A 22,509-nucleotide genomic window follows, 5' to 3' on the forward strand; every position below is an offset into this window, starting at 1 on the left:
TTAAAACTTTTTTGCATCTTCTCGATCTTTGCCTCCATTCTTTTTCCCATGTCCTGGATCATCTTCACTATCATTATTCTGAATTCTTTTTCTGGAAGGTTGCCTATCTCCACTTCATTTAGTTGTTTTTCTGGGGTTTTATCTTGTTCCTTCATCTGGTACATAGCCCTCTGCCTTTTCATCTTGTCTATCTTTCTGTGAATGTGGTTTTTGTTCCACAGGCTGCAGGATTGTAGTTCTTCTTGCTTCTGCTGTCTGCCCTCTGGTGGATGCAGCTATGTAAGAGGCTTGTGCAAGTTTCCTGATGGGAGGGACTGGTGGTGGGTAGAGCTGACTGTTGCTCTGCTGAGCAGAGCTCAGTAAAACTTTAATCCAATTGACTGTTGATGGGTGGGGTTAGGTTCCCTCCGTTTTGGTTGTTTGGCTTGAGGTGACCCAACAATGAGCCTACCTGGGCTCTTTGGTGGGGCTAAAGGTGGACTGGGGGAGGGCTCATGCCAAGGAGTGCTTCCCAGAACTTCTGCTGCCATTGTCCTTGTCCCCACAGTGAGCCACAGCCAACCCCGCCTCTGCAGGAGACCCTCCAACACTAGCAGGCAGTTCTGGTTCAGTCTCCCCTGGGGTCACTGCTCCTTCCCCTGGGTCCCGATGCACACACTACTTTGTGTGTGCCCTCCAAGAGTGGAGTCTCTGTTTCCCCAGTCCTGTCAAAAGTCCTGCAATTAATTCCCAGTAGGCTTCAAAGTCTGATTCTCTAGGAATTTCTCCTCCCGTTACCAGACCCTTAGGTTGGGAAGCCTGACGTGGTGCTCAGAACCTTCACTCCGGTGGGTGGACTTCTGTGGTATAAGTGTTCTCCAGTCTGTGAGTCACCCACCCAGCAGTTATGGGATTTGATTTTACTGTGATTGCACCCCTCCTACCATCTCATTTTGGCTTGTCCTTTGTCTTTCGATGTGGGGTATCTTTTTTGGTGAGTTCCAGTGTCCTCCTGTCGATGGTTGTCAAGCAGGTAGTTGTGATTCTGGTGTTCTCACAACAGGAAGTGAGAGCACGTCCTTCTACTCTGCCATCTTGGTTCAGGGTCAGGACTTTAAGTTGCTTTTTGTTTAATTCTTAACCCCATAGACACAAATCTTAAAGCATCCTTACAAAATTATTATTTTGAAATTTGATCAGTGAGAACAAAGTGTAATCTGGGAAACCCATTTCTCTTTAACCCTTTCTTCTGTTTATACCTAAATTCTTTATTATGTTTAGCTTGAAGATGATTTAATATGGAACTTGTTATATGGAATTTTGGATATTTTCCTCTTTGTGCCATGTTGATGTGGTAAATTTGATATTCTGATTTTAATTTATCCCCATAAACTATGAAAAAATCTTTTTCTTGAAAGTTTTAAGGCTTCAGTGGAATTAGGTAACTGATAATTAAATATAATTCTTAAAGATTATGTTCTTTCATGTTGTAACTGCTCACACAATAAGCAATTCTGCTATGATTAAAGGAGATAGTGGTGGGTTGTCTGGTCTTAAGGAGATAGTGGTGGGTTGTCTCTCTCTGGCACCGAGAGCCTCCCAATTAAGGTTGAGCATCAAGCTTTTCAGAATCCTCTTTGCTGTACAGTTCTGGTTATAGTGATTCTTGTTGAGAGTAATTTGTGTAGGATGTGAAGATGGAAGCAAAGTACTGATAGAAGCCATGTTCCTGAGATATCGTGGTGTTAAGACATGGTGGCCTTGTAGATAGACTTATGAACTCTCCTTTCATGGCCATGGTGTAGTGATATCTCGAAGTTCCCTGCAGGCTGCAGCTTCTCCATACTCCAGGGCTTCAGGATGACATCATGAATAACTGTTCCTGATGTCTTGGCTTCATCCTTGCAGATGTCTACTCTCCAGCTCCTTCTTTAATCACATAAGCCCTAATTCCTATATCACACCATTATTTTCATAATTCTTTTTTAAAATAGACTTATTTATTTAATTTATTTACTTTTGGCTGCATTGGGTCTTCATTGCTGCATGCAGGCTTTCTCTAGTTGCGGTGAGCAGGAGCTACTCTTCATTGCGGTGCATGGGCTACTCCTTGTGGTGGCTTCTCTTGTTACAGAGCATGGGCTCTAGGCGCATGGGCTTCAGTTGTGGAGTGCGGGCTGAGTTGCTCTGTGGCATGTGGGATCTTCCCAGACCAGGGCTCAAATCCATGTCCCCTGCATTGGCATGTGGATTCCCAACCACTGTGCCACCAGAGAAGCCCATTTTCATAATTCTTATAATGAATCTCTTCTTACAATCAAACTCAGATTGATATGACTTTAATTTATATACATATATTCTTTTTCATATTCTTTTCCATTATAGGTTCTTACAAGATATTGGACATAGGTCCCTGTGCTATAGCTATAGTAGGTCCTTGTTGTTTATCTATTTCATATATAGTAGTGTGTATCTTTTAATTCCAAACTTCTAATTTATCCCTTCCCCCTACCCTCCTTTCCCTTTTGGTAACCATAAGTTTGTTTTCTATGTCTGTGAGTTTATTTCTGTTTTGTAAATAAGTTCATTTGTATCATTTTTTAAGATTACACTTATAAGTGATATCATACGATATTTGTCCTTCTCTGTGTGACTTACTTCACTTAGTATGATAATCTCTAGGTCCATCCATGTTGCTACAAATGGCATTATTTCATTGTTTTTCATGGCTGAATAGTATTTTATATATATATATATATAATATATATATATATTATATATATATATATATATTTTATTTCCTTTTATTCTTGACTGTTGTGGCTAGTACTTCCAAAACTATGTTGAATAAAAGTTGTGAGAGTGAGCATCCTTGTTTTGTTCCTGATCTTAGAGTCAATACTTCCAGCTGTTTTTCGCTGTTGAGTATGATGTTAGCTGTGGGTTGGTGATACATGGCCTTTATAATGTTGAAGTATGTTCTCTTTTTCTAGATTTTTTTTTCCACCCTGGTCTTTCTGACCTAATAGCATTAACACTATAACCTGCATTCCACCTTTGAAATGTCATCCATAGCTCTACTCTGGTCCTTAAAATAACCACCACTTTTCAAAGTCTCCAGTCTGAGCCCTTCCCCAAATTTCACACGTGTGTCCAGCTGCCCATTTGATGTCTCCACTCACTGTCTCTGAAACATCTCAGACACTTAACAGTGCCAAAACAAAACTTCTGATATTCCCAAGGAAGTAACCTATTGACAACTGCCACATCCAAGTTGATGAAGGATACATCACTTCAGCTGCTAGAACCAAAAACTATGGGGTCATTCTTAACCTCTCTCTTCTTCTCCCTCACCTAAGACATTCAAAAATCTACTTGATTCTTCATTAAAAATGTACCTAGAATCCCAACTTGTGTCCCATCTCCATGGCCACAATTCTGGTCCTTCAACATTCATCTGGATTACAACAGTAACCTCCTCCTGGGCTCCCTGCTTCCTTCCTTAACTCCATAGACTTTTCTCTTCTCTCCAGCCAGATGGAGCCTACTAAAACCTGGTTAGTACCACCTACTTCCTGTTATCCAAACCTCTCATTACCTCCATAAATGATGCCAAACTTCTTAGATAGCTACATCACAGGCCTGATTACTGATCCCCTGCTCTTTGTTCTTAAAAAAAGTTGGAGACCTGCTGTATCCTCTACCCAGCTCAGTCACACCTCCAAGCATTTGCACATGCTGGTATCTGTTCCTGGGATAACCTTCCATACCAGTTTATACTTGTTGTCAGGAATGAGAATACCTCTATTTAACCTTGTCCTGCACTCAGGACCCAGGGCTTGGGGACACCCTCAGGGGCCCCACATCCAAACACTGAGAATATATTAAGGGAAGAGTCTCAAGACACCACAATACCCAGACACCCTACTGGTAGTGTCATTACCAGTGAAGGACTGAGACACCCTCTCCTGCCTTGTGTAGGATCCCTAAGTGCTTTTTCAACCTTTGGCACCTGTGGGAAAAGGAAGGTAACTATGGCTGGGCTCCATGTGTGCAGGACTCTCCTGTATCCCCATCCATGATTGGAACCTGGTGACCACCAGTTAAGTTACTAACCTCTGTGTTTCAGTCCTCAGAGCTGCCTCTTACCAGATCTATGATCTTGAACAAGGACTCTAGTTCTCTGTGCCTCACTGTCCCCAGTACCCACATTCCAGTCTATTCCCTCTTCCAATAGCATTTTGATAACTCTTAAAACCCTAACACATTATGTGTCCAGCTACCCTCCATGGCCTCCAAGGACCTCAGAAGGAATAACCTCTCTGCCCATCCGGTGTCACTTGGCCTCACTCTGTTTATTGCAGACAAGATGGACCCAGGCTTCCCAAATCCTCCGGCCTCAGTCCGACCTCCAAACCTTTACACGTGCAAGTCTCTCGGCCTGTAACCCTTTCCAACACGCTGTCACACTATTTGTCACAAATAGGGCCCCACCCACGACTGCCTTACCGTTCTGGACACTGGGCCTGGGGTGCAGGCACACGCGCAGGCGCCCTGCACTGTGGGGTTTAGTGTCTGGTGGGGTGAAGGCACAACTTCAAGAATCCCAGCAGTTCTTTAGTTCTAAGATGGTCCAAATGCCAAGACTGAAGCTAAAGTCAGATGATTTTGGCAGAATTCTGGGGAGAAGTTGACAGTGCATCATGAGAGCACTGTGCATCCAGGGGAACTCAAGAAATATTCACTTTTTGACTAGTTGAGGATACTAATTATGATTTAAAAAACAGTTGCAGTCTCAAAGATATATAACTTGTATCAGCAAGTACAAAATTTAAGAAAAATAGGCTGGCTTCCTTAACCCCTGTCTTGGTTAGAAAATCTTTGCTTTGGTTTCCCTCTGAAGTTCATTGAAAGGGGCTGCTTGGAAACTTCTGTAATCGATTCAGCATTTTGCAATTAGAACACTTAGAAGCACTTGTCATTTCATGTGAAAAAAATAGACATTTGAAAAAATAAAATGTCTTCTCATAAATATCTTTTCAGGGTCACTCAATGGTAAGTGGAAAGTTGCTTTGCATTAGTAAAGCACATTTTTATTTATAAGATGCCAGAAATGATTCGTTCTTATTTTCAGTTTCTGAGTCATCTGTTATGTAACAGTCCTGCAGGTGTCCAGAGGAATGAATTATAATCTTTTGGCAATATAAGTTTTTTCCAGAGGACCCTTATGGTATTGTTGTAGAACTTGAGAGACAAGTCTCAGTTAGAAGCATGCATGTAAGAACATATCAGAATTCTAAAGGCTTTTGCCAAATCCTTAGGATAAAAATCTGTTAATCTGCTGCTGTCCAGAATGCATTCAAGATAACAAGAATAGCATTTTTTTACTTTGGTCTGCTGCACATGGGTTTAATGAGTGACAACTGATGTGCTCAGTAATAGAACAGAAAATCAACACGATTATATATGGAAATGTTTGCCCCCAGGCATTCTGGGGACAGCAGGGTCCAACTGCCAAAATTGTTTTCCTTAAGGACCTAAATAAATTGGTGCAGATACATTAATCAAAAAGAAAAGTTTTTAAAGAGTTTATTTTTGAGGTTTATTGTCATTGTTCTCAGTGAATTGATAATCTTAATTGGATATGTTTGGAATTGATCCAAATTCTTATTTGGAGATTGAATTGTTTTAGTGATTAAACAAAGTAACTGAGGTCATCACCCTATTCAATAAGATATTTTTTGGCATGTAATTAATTATAATCTCATTGTAAATCCTTTTGATTTAAAGATTAATGTTGATTCTTTGCTTCGATTATGCTATTCATTTGGTTTTTTAATTAAAATTAAGGCACACAGCAGATCACTGTGGAACTTCTTCAAGATGTTGATCCTATTCATTTAAAAAGGCTGTTTTATTTTTTAGTCAAAAGCAAGGGATTTGGCATAGCTACATTGATTCTGTTATATTGCAGAAGGAAGATACATAGGGATTACGTATTTTATTTTTTTATAACAGGTCATTTATAAATGTTAGTTTTATTGTTTCAACTTAAAAAGTATGACCAATTTCTTTAGGTTTTCTCCACGATTTTATGAATCTTTTATTCATTTTCTTGACCATACTTTCTTTCCACACACGCACACACGCACACACACACACACCTTAAAAACTATGTTAATGAGGACGGTTGACTTCATAATTCCTCAGGCTCAGATTAAGTACTCATGGGAAGATTTTCCATAGTGTTTCCAACCAAATGAAATGAATGATTTTACATATTTTCTTACACTTAGAGTTACTATTCTATTTAAATGCTTACAGCTCTTATTCAGTATAAATTTTTTGTCATAAATATCAAGAGGGATAAAGTTAGATATTAGAGTTGCAACTTAGGACAGGATGTTGTTTTGCTGTATATGGGTATTATAGATTTTAATGTTTTAAGTATCTGCTAGATATAGAAATCTTATAATACATACTACTAATTTAACATTTTCATGTGTAAGAATGAATAAAAATGACATTTAAGTAAAGCATTCATTTATTCTTAGAAATAGAAATCACATAAGTAAAATGCAAAAGAGATGCTATTTTTTTCTGAAACATATGATACACATAATATTAACTAATAATAACTTAATGCTATAGTGCTAATAATGACTTTGAGGTTATTTCAATATCATGTAGTCATGAGATTTAACTCCCAGTCTGCCTTGGATGGGATGGAGATCAAGTTGTGCCCATGGTGAAATTTAAGGCACTAATAGTTGAAGGATCATAACAGTCACTTGCCGGTTTGCCCTTTGGAATGAGCTGTCTGATTTCCACCAATACAGTGAATGCTAGAGACAATTTTAGGTCAAGAAACTAAAGGAGAAGAGGTGCCATACCACTGAATAGGAATACAAAAAGTAAAATCTAACAATTATTCCAGCTTTGGAGTCAATGGCACTAGCACTGAATTTTCAGATGAAACGGGTCTGGCCAGAAGGACTTTGACCCAGGAAACTGGAGGAGCTTCTAATACTGATTCTCCTATTCTCAACTAACATCTCCCCTACTCCTGGAGGTCAAAGCAAAAGTGTGAGAATTAACCTTGGCTCTAAACCCAGACAGAATTCTACACTATTTTCTATTTCTCACAGGGAGTCTGGGTCAAGTCTAAAGGTGTAAATTAAGTTAATCACATGTAGATTATCACAGAGATAATAACATTTATTAGGTGATTCATGAAGGTGAATCTTAAATGTGGAATGGTTTGTCAATGAGGAAGATAGCATAATTTCAAGCCTACTGTAAACTATTTAATCGGCAGCGTATTTAAACTCTGGAGGGGCCCTCTCTTTGGGTAAGGCCTTGAAGTGTTTTCTCACCTGATGAGTGTCTTTGGAGTCTTGTAGGCCTCCTCTGTAACCTATCTGTCTACCATAGGGCTCTTAGGGCCACACAAGTTCTACAAGTTTTGGTTATGTAAAATAATTCCACATTCCTAACACCGTGAGAGCTCCAAAATCATCTAAATGGAATATGAAATCCCCACATTCACATCACTGTGTCTATTCCTTTTGCCCCATGCAGAAATTTTCCAAACTGGTGCCTCAGTTGGGAACTGGATATTCTTGGTGTTAAAGTTCAGAACTAACCTTATAATTTACTCCCTTCCATATGAAATCTTCTGTTTCAAGGGTATATCCAAAATAAAACTAAAGACAAGTGCTTCGCTATGTTCATTTTACATTAGGTTCAATTCAACAGTTGCTTCTATTCAGGCAAGGTACTGAAATCTTTTAAATAAGATATTAAAACCAATAGCTTGACATCTAGTTTCTAAATCAATTATCTGAGAATCTACTGCCGTATCTCTTTGTTATATATGAAGGTTACCACAGTGTTCACCAAGGTTTCAGTTTTAATGAGAACTTAAGGAGACAAGAGTGTTACAGTCATCACATAGACATTTTCTCTGGTTCCCAGTGTTCTGAAGTTACTTGAGGATATCTGGGGCCCTGAATGTGGCCCAGAGAAATCTATTTTGCCAAATATCCAGTTATTAAACAGAAGTCTGATCCTCTAATGAAAATGGAATTGCCTATTTCTACATTACATAGTCTTATGACAATTAGAATCAACCAGAATACATCATTGATCTTCCTCAGATATAATTCTTCCTTTGTCACAAAGGCAGGATATTTTCTACTGATAGTATTCACATAAGGAAACTGCTTAATTCACCACAGGTTGTTCTAAGGAATGGCTCATGTCTCTTGTTTAGTCAGACATTTGATGATAATTAAGTAAAAGAATGTAATATGAGGTAAGGTATAAGTAGGATCATGGACCATGACCTCAGCTAATGTTAACCTGTATAAACCATTGAGTTGGGACATTAATTCTAAATTTACTTATGTCTAAACTTACATATGGAAAATGCATCATTTTGATTATTTTCTCCTAGTAGTCGAGAAGGTCAATTAATTATAATGATGAAACATGATTCACCAAGTCTTTTTATCCTAGGTTTTTGAAAAAAGTTTTACCAGGGATAGAGATAATTAACCTCATTATTCCATCATCCATCTATCCATCCATACACACCTGCATACCTACATAATGTAAGACATTTATGGAAGGCCTACAGTGTTACATGCTCTGTACCATGATCTAGAAATGTGATAGTGAATTAGACAAGTACCTGCTCTCAAGATACTTACAGTCCACATTTAGGAAACATCTGAGTAGCAGACACTGCTTGATTGCCTCCCTAGCACCCAGTTGTCTCCACTCTTTTCTTAGTACAGATTTGTAGAACCATGATGTTTGGGGGAAGCTGATATTAAACTAACCATTGCATTCCATCTCTCTGGTTTAGTTGTGGGCATATTACCTAAGTTGGTACAATCAGAATAAATATCTGGATTTTTTTATTGGATTTCAATGAATGGTGCTATCTCTTCCATTACAATCTTCCATGATGGATAGATTCATGGGGTAGAAAAACAGAACACAAGTGACATCTGGCCAATAAACGGGCCAGATATCCTAGTATATTTGGTCAACCTATCACGAAGGCACCCGATAAAATGGACATTAGACATTCTGGAACTTACTTCTTTTACATTTTTAAAACACAAGGAGATGGAAGCCAATTTGCCTTGTTTATTGGACTTGAAGAGAACCATCAGTTTAAAAAATAACATATAATGAGTTAATTCATTCTTATTAAAAATCTAGGGTAACAATTTGATGTAAAGTTACTGATTAAAGCAGGACAGGAATTTATATCTTTAAGAATTACTAGACAGGGGCTTCCCTGGTGGCGCAGTGGTTGAGAGTCTGCCTACCGATGCAGGGACACGGGTTCGTGCCCTGGTCCGGGAAGATCCCACATGCCGCAGAGCAGCTGGGTCCGTGAGCCATGGCTGCTGAGCCTGCGCGTCCAGAGCCTGTGCTCCGCAACGGGAGAGGCCACAACAGTGAGAGGCCCGTGTACCGCAAAAAAAAAAAAAAAAAAGAATTACCAGACATATTTATTTATCTGACAAATAAAATTATAATATATTTAAAGTATATATCGTGATGATTTGATATACATATATATTGTGAAAGGATTTCCATAATTAAGTTAATGAACACATCCATCACCTCACATATTTACATTTTTTTTTGTGGAGGGGGCATTTAAGTTTTACTCTCTTGGAAAATTTCAGTTATATATCAATAGTTCTGTATTAACAATTATAGTCACCACATTAGTCATTAGAACCTTGGACCTTTTTTGTGTTGTTGATGAAAGTTTGTATCCTTTTACAAACCTCTCCTTATTTCCCCCGCCCTTCCTCCCCTGGCAACCACCATTCTACTCCATGAGTTTAACTTTTTCTTTTTTTAAAATTTAGATTCCACATATAAGTGATACTATGTAGTATTTGTCTCTTTCTCTGGTTTATTTCACTTAGCATAATGTCTTCCAGTTTCCTCCACGTTGTTGCAAGATTTATTTCGTTTATAAGGCTAAGCAATATTCTGTTGTATCATATTTGTATCATTATATCACAAATATCACATTTTCTTTATCCATTCATTTCTGGACACACATGTTGTTTCCATACCTTGACTTTCATGAATCATGCTGCAGTGAACATGGAAGTACAGATATTTCTCTGATATAGTGATTTTTGTTTCATTTAGATATATATCTGGAAGTGGATTTGCTGGATCATATGGTAGTTCTATTTTACTTTTTTGAGGAACCACCATACTGTTTTCCATAGTGGTTGTACCAGCTTACATTCCCACTGACAGTGCACAAGGGTTGCCTTTATTTCACATACTTGCCAGCATTTGTTATCTCTTATCTTTTTGATAATAGACATTCTAACAGGTGTGAGGCGATATGTCATTGTGGTTTTTGTTTGCATTTCCATCATATTTAGTGACATTGAGCACCTTTTCATGTGCCTGTTGGCCATTTGGATGTCTTCTTTGGAAAAATGTCTATTAAGGTATTTGCCCATTTAAAAAATTGGATTATTTGGTATTGCTTTGTATGAGTTCCTTGTATAGTGTGGATATTAACCCCTTATTGGATATGTGATTTGCAAATATTTTCTCCCATTCCATGGGTTGCCTTTCATATTGCTAATGGTTTCCCTTGCTATGCAGAAGCTTTTTAGTTGGATGTAGTCTTACTTGATTATTTTTGCTTTTATTTCCTTTCCTTTTTGGTGTCAAATAAAAAAAATCATTGCCAAGATTGATATCAAGGAACTCTTACCTCTTATGTTTTCTTCTAGGAGTTTTATGGTTTCAGGCCTTACATTCAAGTCTTAATCCATTTTGAGCTGAGTTGTGTATGATGTAAAATAGAGGTCCAGTTTCATTCTTTTGCATGTGGATACCCAGTTTTCCCAACTCTTTTTGTTGAAGAGGCTATTTTTCTCCATTGTATATTGTCAGCAGCCTTGTAAAAATTGAACAAATAAGCATATAATTTTTTTCTGCATTCTTGATTCTCTTCTATTGATCTTTGTGTTGGTTTTTATGCCAATACCATACTATTGTAATTACATAGCTTTGTAATATAGTTTGAAATCGAGAAGCGTGATGTCTCCAATTTTGTTCTCCTTTCTCAAGATTGCTTTGGCTGTTTGGGGTCTTTTGTGGTTCCATACTAATTTTAGCACTTTTTTTCTTTTTCTGTGAAAAATGCCATTGGAATTTTTATAAGGATTGCACTGAATCTGTAGATCACTGTGGGTAGTATAGATATTTTAACAATATTAGTTCTTCCAATCCATAAGCATGGGATATCTTTCCATTTATTTGTGTCTTCCTCCATTCTTTCATCAGTGTTTTACAGTTGTCAGTGTACAGATCTTTCACCTCCTTGATTAAATTTACTTCTAAGTATTTTATTATTATTCATGCTATTGTAGATGGGATTGATTTCTTAATTTCTTTTTCAGATAGTTAGTTGTTAGTGTATAGAAATGAAATTGATTTTTGTATACTGATTTTGCTCCTAAAGGTTTATGAATTTCTTGCTCTTTTAGCTCTCTGATGCAAGCTAATTAGAAGTCCTATCTTCAGGCAGCATCCGGGAAAGTCAGAAGGTTACATATATATCCTAGCCCCCACTGGGGAGAAATTGGGATCTGGGTGTTTTCGTTTACTTTCTCTGTGCTGAGACAGAGGGAATAGTTGCTGGGAGAGCTTATGCACCCAAATAGAACTGCCTCTTTGTTTTGTATAATTCCAGGGGATTTGTGCATGCTGAGCCCCATTAGTTCCCAGAGCTAGGTTATTTGAGATCCAGTCTCTCAGGTGGTAGCTGTAACAGTTGGGGTGTTAAATGTGTGGTCAAGCTCCTTTCAGGAAAAAGCTTGAGACTTGATTGTACAGTTGGAACTAGTAAGGAGGAGACAGAGGTTGATGTGCCCACCAGCTCTATCACGGGAGGATCCTGGTCAGCTTTCATATGCAGGCTGATTAGAAAGCAGAACCTTAGGCAGCAGCTGGGAATGTATGCAGTGAAATCCCTTCTAGAGAGAAAGTGGAGGTGGGCATTTTTGCCTGCGTTCTTTGTGCTGAGCCCAGGGTACATCCTGTAGGAAGTACTTGAGTGCCCATTTGAAAGCTGCTTTTCTTGTTGTTTAATGTGGTCCTATGAGATCATAAATACTGAGCCTTGTTGGCTATCAGAGCTAAGGAATTTGAGGACTTGTTCCTGGGTGGCAGCAGCAAAAGTTGTGGAAACAGATGTGTGGACAAGCTTCTTCCAGGGAGAAGCTGGTGACTGGGTTTTATTGTTGGAGTGAGCAGAGGGAGAAAGCAAGGATCTGCCCACTGGTCCTCAGGTGGCAGCTGGAAGAGTATGCAGTCAGACCCCGTCCAGGAAAAAACTGGGACATGGGTGTGTTTGCCTGCTCCCTCTGTGCTTAGGGGAGATAGCTGTGCAGAGTGTTCATGAGTCCATTTAACAACTGCTTCTTAGTTTGTTATAGTCCCATTGGACTTGTGAATGCAAGTCCCTGTTGACTATCAAAGCTAGGTGATTTAGGGGACAAATCCCTCGGTGGTGGCTATGAAAGCTGGGGTGTTAGATGTCTGGACAAACTCCTTCCTTCTAAGATGAAGCTGGAGACTTTGTTTTATTGTTGGAGTAAGCCAGAGGGAGAAGGTGGGGCAAGTGCCCACCTGCTCTTTCGGGCTCTGGGAAGGATCTCAGTCAGTACCTAGTTGCAGGCTAATTAGGAGCTAGACCCTCACGCGGCAGCTGGTGAAATATGTAGTCAAACCCTTTTCAGTTAAAAACTGGGAGAGGGAATTTTTGTCTGCTCCCTCTGCACTGAGCCGGGTGAGAATAGCCATGGGGAGTGTCCCCTGCCTGTTAACAACTGCTTCTTTGTTTGCTATAGTCCTGTGGGATTTGTGATGCAATCCCCATTGGCTGTCAGACTAGGTGATTTGAGAGCTAGTCCCTTGGTGGCAGGTTTAATAGTTGGAACACTAGATATGGGGTCCAAACCCTTTGGTCCCCAGGGAGAATCTGGAAGTGGGAGTTCCCTTCTGACTGTAAGGCACTGTGCCAGAGGTGGGGCTCATGGTAAGAGTGTATCTCAGACTTTGTGGGTATTTTCTCAGTTGCCAGATATGTAGGAAGCATTCAAGCAGTTTCTGGGCTTCTCTATAGGGAATTGATTTGTATGTGGCTGTATATTTGGTGCATTCATGGAAGGAGGGGAATTCAGGAGGTTCCTATGTTGTCATCTTGGTGACATGCCTAGAAAGAGTTAATGTGAATAAAAATTCTCTTTAATCCAATTGAGAAGGTTAACTTCTGGGGAGTAAAGCTAGAAAAGGGAGAAGAAGAGGCAAAGGACTCAAGCAGTATGGTATAGGTAGTTGAGTAAGTGAGAATTATAGTAAGACTCAGCAGTCATTTAGAATGAAAAAGCCTTCAATATTTTTCTTTTTGAGAATAGATCACCTAATACTCTTACCTGTGATGATGACTGTTGTTTTTCAGGGCTAGAGTTACCAATTCATTTCCAAATTATCCCTGCCAGTAGTATGCAGGACTTCGAATTTAATATCATTTCTTTTGGTGGGAACTGACACAATTTATCACACGTTTGGTAAGCTCTTCTGCAGTTGTGGGTGACAGCCTGAACAACACTGATCACCCCTTCTGAGATGGGCTCTCTGTGGAGGCCAGGATTGGATTCCTAATTCATAGCACCCAATAAGACACTTGGACAGTAACTGTGGTAGACACTGGGCCATTGAGAGTATCTGTGGTAGACACTCACCTATGGAAGAGACCATTCTGGAGAGGTGTATTAGTAGATTGAAACAGATACTAATGATAATTGGGTAGACACAAAGCCAAACTCTAGGTGTTTGGTGTGCTGGCAGAGTTAAAAAGCATGCTAGAACAGAGCTTCTCAAACTATCTTCAATGAAGTCCAGATCTTTGCTTTTTTTTTCTGTTTTTTTTTCTGTTATATGTCCATTCTGTCTTGGACTGATACTTTTGTAAAGTACAATACAAATTAATTGCTAGAAAATTTAAATACAAACTTCCATTTAAAAATTATATTAAACTCTATCAAATGGCTATAATAGTGTCTAAATGTTAACAATCTCTCTCTCTCTCTATATATATATGTATATGTATAAATAATTATATATATTATATATATAATTCTCAAGTGTAAGTTAAATGTTTTTGTTAACATGAGGAAATAATTTTATGTGGTGGTACTACCTTGAGAGAACCTCAAAGACTTTCCTTTTTTACACCTCAGTTCTGGGGCCACATACCATCTCAAGAGAATTGGAATACTACATGGAGAAAATCCATTTAAGACCTTTTTTGGGGCAATACCCGGGTGAAGAATATCTCTTTGTTGGAGGAGGTCATATAGAGGACATAACCGCTGGTTGACCTGTAAGCTGGACCTGGGCAGTTGGAGGTTCCTCTCACTCCCTCGCTGTCCTTAAAATGTAATTTCTGTCCACAGTTCCCACAGTGGAAGCTGTTTTCAAGAACGCAGCCTTGAGGCCTTGAGAGAGCAATGTGGTGTTGAGACCATCTGGATGGTATATGTGACTGAACCCAGTTAAAGCCTCTACTTGAACTTTTAAGATTCTGCTGGGCAGGTGTGGGAATCTACTTGTCCTATAGCCACCCAAGACAAGCCTCATATGTAATTTCTCTTGCTTATTAAAACTACCACCTATCAATGTGGAGTCGCCTGCCTCTCTCCTCAGTCTCTCCTTACCCTCTGTGTACAGGGCTAGTTTCAGATTTCACTGGGGAAACTCCTGCAGTTGTGAACCAACATTCTTACTCCACCTCTTTTAAGATGATGCAAGAGGAAATGATAACTTCATTTTTTACTTTTGAAATAATTTAAGAGAAAAAATTACTAAATAAATAGGCTGAGAAAGCAGTAATTTAAAACCTGACTATTACTTAAGGCTATTTTACATATTAAGTAAAGGGCTTGGTTGACAAAACTTTTACTGATACACACATTTAAATTTTGCTTATAAATGTAATGATTTATTAATTTTAGAGTCTGAAAGGATAATGGAGTCATTACCGATCTTTGGCCATGGATTTCTCTCTAATGGTGGATCAAGAATTGAAATGGATAATAATGAATGTTGAGACCAAAGGTGTCATAGTGGCAAAGTTATGAGGGAGTTTCTTGCTATGCTGAAGAGCTTGGCCTTGAGTCAGTGGAAAGTGGAGAACAAGTCAAGAATTTTAAATAGAATTACATCATCTGACTGCATTGCTTGTTTGTTCTTTTCATTTTTGATTTTTTGAAAAATCACCTTTCCTGTTGGGTGGGGAATGGATGGGGGATGGGATCGGGATAGTGCATAAGTATCAGAGGCAAGGAGGCCAGGTGCTGGTGTTAAAATATAGGCAAAAGACAATGAAGACCTGAACTAAGACAGTAACTGAGGGATTAGAAAAAGAGATTTAGATTCTTGAAATAGTGTAATCAGAATTTATTGACGAGTGAGTGAGTAAGGTGGTAAGGGAGTGGCAGAATCCAGGGCAATTTCCAATTTTCTGTCTTGGTCAAATGTAAGTGGTGGTGCATTTCACAGATGTGGGAACACTGGAAAAGGAGTAAGGATGAGGAGGCAAGAGATTGATTCTATTCTGGATTTGAGATTACTATGGATCCTGGAACTAATTATGAGTAATTGGCAAAAGGATGCTTCTTTTGACTTTTGGGCTGTGGAAACTAGGAAGATCATAATTGTATAAACAGTTTTTAGAAAACTTCTTTGAGACCTTTGGACTACAAAGATTGCAAAAATTTAAAACAGACTCTGTTTTTCTACAAAGCCTCTTTATGAAATAGACATGTTTCAAAATCAGAAAGAATTGAGAGGGTGGCTGGGATAATGCTGATGTCAGACTCAACTGATATCTAAAATGAAGAAGAAGAAAGAAACAAACATTAACAGTTTTCTCTAAAGTTTCTGTATTGGAATTAAAAAACATATACAGTTGGTATTTATTAACTGTGATGTGTTTGGACTATTTAAAGTTTGCAGTCTGCGTTTAAAGAGGAATGTAAAAAGTGAACACTCAAACAAATAACAAAAGTGAATACGGAGAAGTGGATATGGGATCTATAATGACTTCTGAAGAAGTTAGGATCATCTCTATATATAGGAATATATGTATATCTCCTACTGTTCTTTTTCTCTGGAGAACCCTGACTGATATAGGACATTTAATAAAAATGCTCAGGTTGGCCTTGAAAATTCTGTGTATTTGAAAAAAAGCAAAGTAAGAAAGCAACTTAGACTTTGGAAAACCCAAGCCTGGATTAAGCAGTGATTGATAATGGTTGACATTTAAGAAGATCAATTTACCATTTTGAATAGAAGGGTTTCATTTCATTTGAACAGATTTAATGGTTAATATTTAAATATTTGTGCAATTATTAATGTTTCATGTTTTCAAAGGAAAAATTAATTGAAGAGTTGTAGAAATACATATCACCAGTGTTTCAATCGAAATATTGGTGGTATAGACTCCTGTTGTCTGGTCATAACTTCACAGGTAGTTTGCCTGGCCTTGGAGGTCAATAAACATTCTTAAACATGGGGAGAAGGAAGAGGGAGGTGTATATTTTAAAATCACAATGCAGAGGTGACTGAACAGATAATTTCATTGGGAGGAATAAACCTCTGCCTATTCTATTTTAGGACAGGAATTTATCAAGTAAAATTTTTCACCTACTTTCTAAATAACCTAAGAAAATATTTGCAATATTTGTGCAAAGATGTTAGTTGAAGTAAGGACAGATTGAAAATAAATTACATAGCTATAAAAAGTGATTGGGTGAATAAATAATTGTGAAATATTATGCAGTCATTAAAAGTGATGCTGTTGATCTCTAATTATGACATGACTTGATATTAAACTTATCTATATATGAAATTAACATGTACTAATAACTCACACCAATTTTCATATTTAGAAAGGACCTGTCTTTGTTTGTGAGAACCCTCAAGGTAGAACATGAGAAATGGTGGCATGAATGGAGAAAACTGAAGAATCAAGAGCTATTTCATCTGCTCTGCATGACCACATGGGAGCAGAGGCAAGCAAAAGCAGTGAGAGGACAGGTCCACTGAGATGTCGTGAGAAAGGGATTGCTTACAATTAAGGGCCAGTGCAAATTCCCCAGTAGTGGGTTTACCAAAGATCCATTTGGGAACTTGGATGTCTAATGTTTGATTTAAATGTTGGTGCTGCTGTGCTGTAAACTTAGTTTTTAGCTTCCTGCTAAACCTTCAGTAAAGTCTAATCTCTCCCAGATGCTTGTGTAAAATGGGTCTTTTTGTGGAAATCAAGGAAGGGTCTGAGTTTGATATCAGACATGGAAGAAAATGTAAAGGCTGGAGACTGGAGGCTGAGTTGATCAGGAGAACAACTGGGAAATTGAGGTAGGGCTCTACACAAAGTTCATCCACAGCCTGTGGATTTAAGGTTTGAGGCAATATTATATAGATCTTATTGGGCAAGGAGGGATTAACTGACACTGCCTGACATGTGATATATAGTATTGAGCAGAACACCACACATGGGTTCCCACTCTCAGGGGAGGACTCCAACTATATGGAAGATAGCAATGCTCATCTCTACGCCAACCAACAGGAAGAGGCATTCATATACTTCTACCCATTGCCTCTTGGTATTGAGGTCACTGAGGAAAATACAACACATCTAGCACTGGATGGAGCAAATGCTTTACTTACAGAGAGAAGAGGCAGGACAAGATCAGCTTTAGTGGTGGGTGTCGGTCCCCCAAGGCCAGTGAGTCTCTCTAGGCAACCCATGCAGAGCAATTTACCTACACCTCCTGAGCTCCAGTGGAAGAGCCTGTTCCCTCCCTGTGGAGGACAGGTATAGTTATGGGGTTGGGCGGGTGCAATAAGATGCAATGCTTAAGCAGAACAGAGGATCATACACTGAGTCTACAGTAGGAGAAGCTATTCCCACAAAAAGTTATCTGCCTGGCACAGGCAGTGACGGTTTGTCATATCTTGGTAAGGAAGTGTGCCATGCCTAAGGTCCACTCTTTTTATATTTTATTTTATTTTATTTTATTTTATTTTATTTTATTTTTGAAGTATAGTTGACTTACAATGCTGTGTTAGTTTCAGGTGTACAGCAAAGTGATTCAGTTATACATATATCCAAGGTCCATTCTTATGTGGCCCTCTTGGGTCAAAGACTGCACACAAGGAGACTGCCTTTTCCAACAGTAGGTTACTCCAAGTAGTACTTTTTTGTTCAAATTTGAGCCTACACTCAGGCATGCACATACATTCACACAGAACTGGTTTTCAACTTGTATGGATAATAAGCACTGGGGTCAAGTGCTTAGAATAAGGAGTCCCCTCTTACTCAATTCAGTCATAGCTATATGACGTTTCATGACATGAACCCATAAAACAGATTTAGAATAGGCTTTTAAGTATAAGTAGTATACAAACACATCACCGAGAATATTTTAAGAATAGTTATATGATTAATGCTTAAAATAATTCATACTTATTAAGAATAAGTATATGCATTATACTATCCTCCTCAACATTGGTGTTTATTTAAAAAATTGATGCTTTCTCTTATCTCTAGTGTGATATTTACTTTGCAACACATTTACGATTGTCCCATCTGTATTAAGTTTAACTTCAAAAATACCTGGTATCTGTTCTGTATCCAACTCCAGGAGAAAGCTGCTCTGTCCTACTATCATCCATTATTATTATTATGTTTTCTGCAATGCATTATACCATGTGTAACTAATATTTTAGAATTACAGAGAAGCATCTGCTTCTGTTTTAATGTCTTGATAAAAGCGTTGTAAATATTGTAGCTGTATAAGATTCTTTTCTTTAAAGAATCTGTTTCATTTCACCTGGAAACTATCTTAATTCTTAAATCCTTCACCCAGATGATGCATCTAGTAGATGAAGTACATGACTTTTAATCAACTTCTTTGTTAATTAGTTATAGAAAATATGCAGCTTTACATTTTCAAGAAGTGGTGTTAGAATTCTAAGATAAACAAAGAGCTAGTGATGTAACATTTACTCCTGTACCATACAATTAACTTTTTAGAACATTCATATTCACTTAATCACTCCAGGCAGGAAAATTATACTTACAAGGCAGAAATAACTAGTTAGGGCCAGCAGAGCGTACTGCCCACAAAGCCGTGTGACTTTATTCCGGGAGCCCTGTCTTTTGGAGAGCTATCTCCAGACTGTGATTGCCTCTTGATGCCCCTTTCACTCAGTGATAATCACTTTAAACAAGCTTAGAGGGACAGCTGGAGAGTTGCCCTTTCTCCATTAAGACATATATCCCAGTGGGAACAGGGAGCAGTTAAAGATGTAGCAATGAACTCAAGTTAGGTTATGTTCAGTTTGTTGATTTAAGGTTGGGGGTAGGGGCTAAGGGCTAATTAACTCTGTTTTTTTCCTGGAAAATCTTAGTTTCACAGAATGTAAGAGCTGAAAGTGAACCTAAATATCTGGTTTAATAACCTTCATTTTGTGGGTCAAGAAAACAGTTTCATAAATGTTAACCATGTAACTCCAGGGAAAATAGTCATCCTGGGTGTTATGATCCTCATTCGATTAACATAACTGTCATTTCGCTCTTTGTAGGAAGACCATTAGTGTGCCTGAGGTTTTTGTAAATTATCAAATTCACTTCTAGCTCTGACTTCCTGCCCATACTAACTTTGATGAGAAGTCACCTTGCCCTCTCTCATGTGTGCTTCTGAATCACACAGGACTTAATCATTTTTCTTAAATTTTCCACCAAACAATTGTTTCTCCAACCTCCTGCCATTCAGTCAGCCCTGCTCTTTCCTTTGTTCCCAATTCCCATTTTATTGTCAAGCTATTTTAATTCTTCTTGTGCTTTTCTTCTTCCTCACATAGTGTATTAATTTTTTTTTTGTGGTATACACAAAGTTCCATCATACTCTAGGAAGTGTCAGATGCCAACCAAAAATATTGCTAATATAAGCCAATAAATAAACATAAATAAAAATAGAAATACAATTGATTTTAATCAGTGTTTATTAAGTGAATTTACACATAAATATTAGAGCTATTCCTTTTCATTCCTTTTCTTATACATGGACTCTTTACTCCTCTCTCCATTTGCAGTGCTTGTCTGGCAAAACCGAAATTCTGGTTAAATCTGACTATGGCTCTCTGTGCCTGCTCTTGAATGACTGAATGTAACTGGAAGAAAGTACCCAACCGTGCTGAGTGATTTCTCATCAGCTCATGACTCTGTGAGTCCTTGGCACTACCTGCAGTTGGACTTCATTTCCTAGACATTGACTCTTCCACTCTCTAAGATGGCTGTTTCACACTCTCCTCTCTCCTAAACCTTCAATACTTCCCCCTCTGTTCTTCTTTCAGCTGATGAATCTGCCTCCTACTTCACTGAGGAAACAAAGGCAAGTTGAAGAGCTATTCCTCATCTCCACACCACCTAATCCACCAGCATCTGTACCCATAAACTCCGCTATCCCTCTTGTTAATATGGATGACTGCTTTGTGCTTGTACCTAAGGCTAGCCCTTCCACTTGTGCACTGTTGTATCCTTAGTACTTAGAGCTGTGCTTGGTGCATAATGGGTTTAAATGCAACAAATGCTTATAAATGAGAGAATGAAATCCACTCTTTCCTTGGTTGACATAGATTCAAGGGCTGTCCAATGAGTAAAATGTTGAGCTTTAAGAGTGTTGTTTTTATGTCCTCTATATTGCTGCACTGACGCTTCCAAGCTTCCTCTATGGGTTTAGGTTGGATGTGGCTACCATGCATCTGAATTTTCTTTAGCTGCAGCAGAAGTTCCAAGGATTGTGCTAGGGGATGAGGATAGAACAGGGAATATGACAACATCTCTGTTGTCAAAAATTTGTGAAGCATTATTCTATTCAAAATTTGATAGGTTTTGAGCCATTTTGAGGCTTTCCCTAAGTTTGTTCATTAATAAAAATATCAAATTAAACAAATATAGATGGATGTTTTCCCTTTCTACTTGTCTGATTGCCTTTTCTTATAGCTTATTTGACTTGATGAGTATTGTTTTTCTTTACAATGCCCTTATTGCTCTTTTACCTGAATTCCAACCACTGCAGCTGCTTTCCCACTGTACTTTACCCCATGATATGTAATTAAGCTGTCCATTTTCCTGTAATTAAAAAGGTTAAAGAATTGATTGTAATCACTCTCTGAGGAAAAGCAGCAGGAATAAAATTACAGATGATAGTTTCATTTTAAAAACCAAACATGTTTAATATATGTTTCTTTCAAGTGGATTTCAGGATTTACAGAATAGAGCTTCTTACACATCCCCAGGCTTTTAGGAAGAACAGGAAACTATCTTGTTCAGATAATTATTCTCCTTAGTAGTTTTAAAAGAGGAGAATCTTTGTCTCTTTCTCTCTTGGTTTTATGTTTTATAAGTTTACATCTTTATAAATTTGTTTCTTATATCTTACCTGGTTCCTTTCTGTAGAAATTTAAGCTCAAGTTTTCACCAAATATAACACTAACTTTATTTATTTCATCCATCTTACTTCCTTTCTTTAGTCTAAATGATTTCATTTCTCTGAAACTTTCCTTTTGGGCTTTTTCTTACAACCTTTTCTTTCTCATTATTTTTCTATAGACATAACTATCAAATAGCAAAATATCACTCTGCACATATTGTCAAACAAAATTTTTATTTGGGTCAAATACAGCAAATAAATTACTCCTTCCCAATTTTTTAAAAAGTAAAGTTTACTTACATGACCTAGGAAAAATATTGTAATGCCTAGAATGTTCTTACTGTATTAAAGCATTTACCACTATGTAAGAAATGTAGATTTAAACACATGAATATAATCAAGAGAATGGACTTTAGAATCAACCTGTTGCTAAAATTGCTGGTTCTTCTCTTAAAATTACAATTTAGTGGAAAGATAATATATGTACATAAAATTATAGATTATCAGTATTTGTGTGCTGAATTATGTGTTATGGTGTATTAGATGTCTTCACAGGAAGAAAGAATTAGGGTGGGCTTGAGTAATTGGGAAAGTAATTATGTCCAGATAGGAGATTGGCCTTAAAAGAGGGAGTAGGATTTGCCTGTGGGAAAGAAGATATTATAGATAAGGGCAGTTCCTGAGTGGAGACAAGGGGTCTTGGCATTAATAAACTATATGAGGATACTTGGAATATTGGCTAATATCTTCTGAGAAGGGCAAGGTATTAATCAGTGTTCTCCAGAGAAACAAAACCAATAAGATCTATCTATCTATCTATCTATCTATCTATCTATCTATCTATGAATGAGGAGATTTATTGTAGGAAATGTTTCATGCAATTATGGAGGCCAAGAAGTGCTACTCTCTGTGCTATCTTCAAGTGGAAGGACCAGGAAACCAGTGATATAATTCA

Source organism: Mesoplodon densirostris, chromosome 5, assembly GCF_025265405.1.
Source record: "Mesoplodon densirostris isolate mMesDen1 chromosome 5, mMesDen1 primary haplotype, whole genome shotgun sequence".
In the NCBI taxonomy this organism is placed as follows: domain Eukaryota; kingdom Metazoa; phylum Chordata; class Mammalia; order Artiodactyla; family Ziphiidae; genus Mesoplodon; species Mesoplodon densirostris.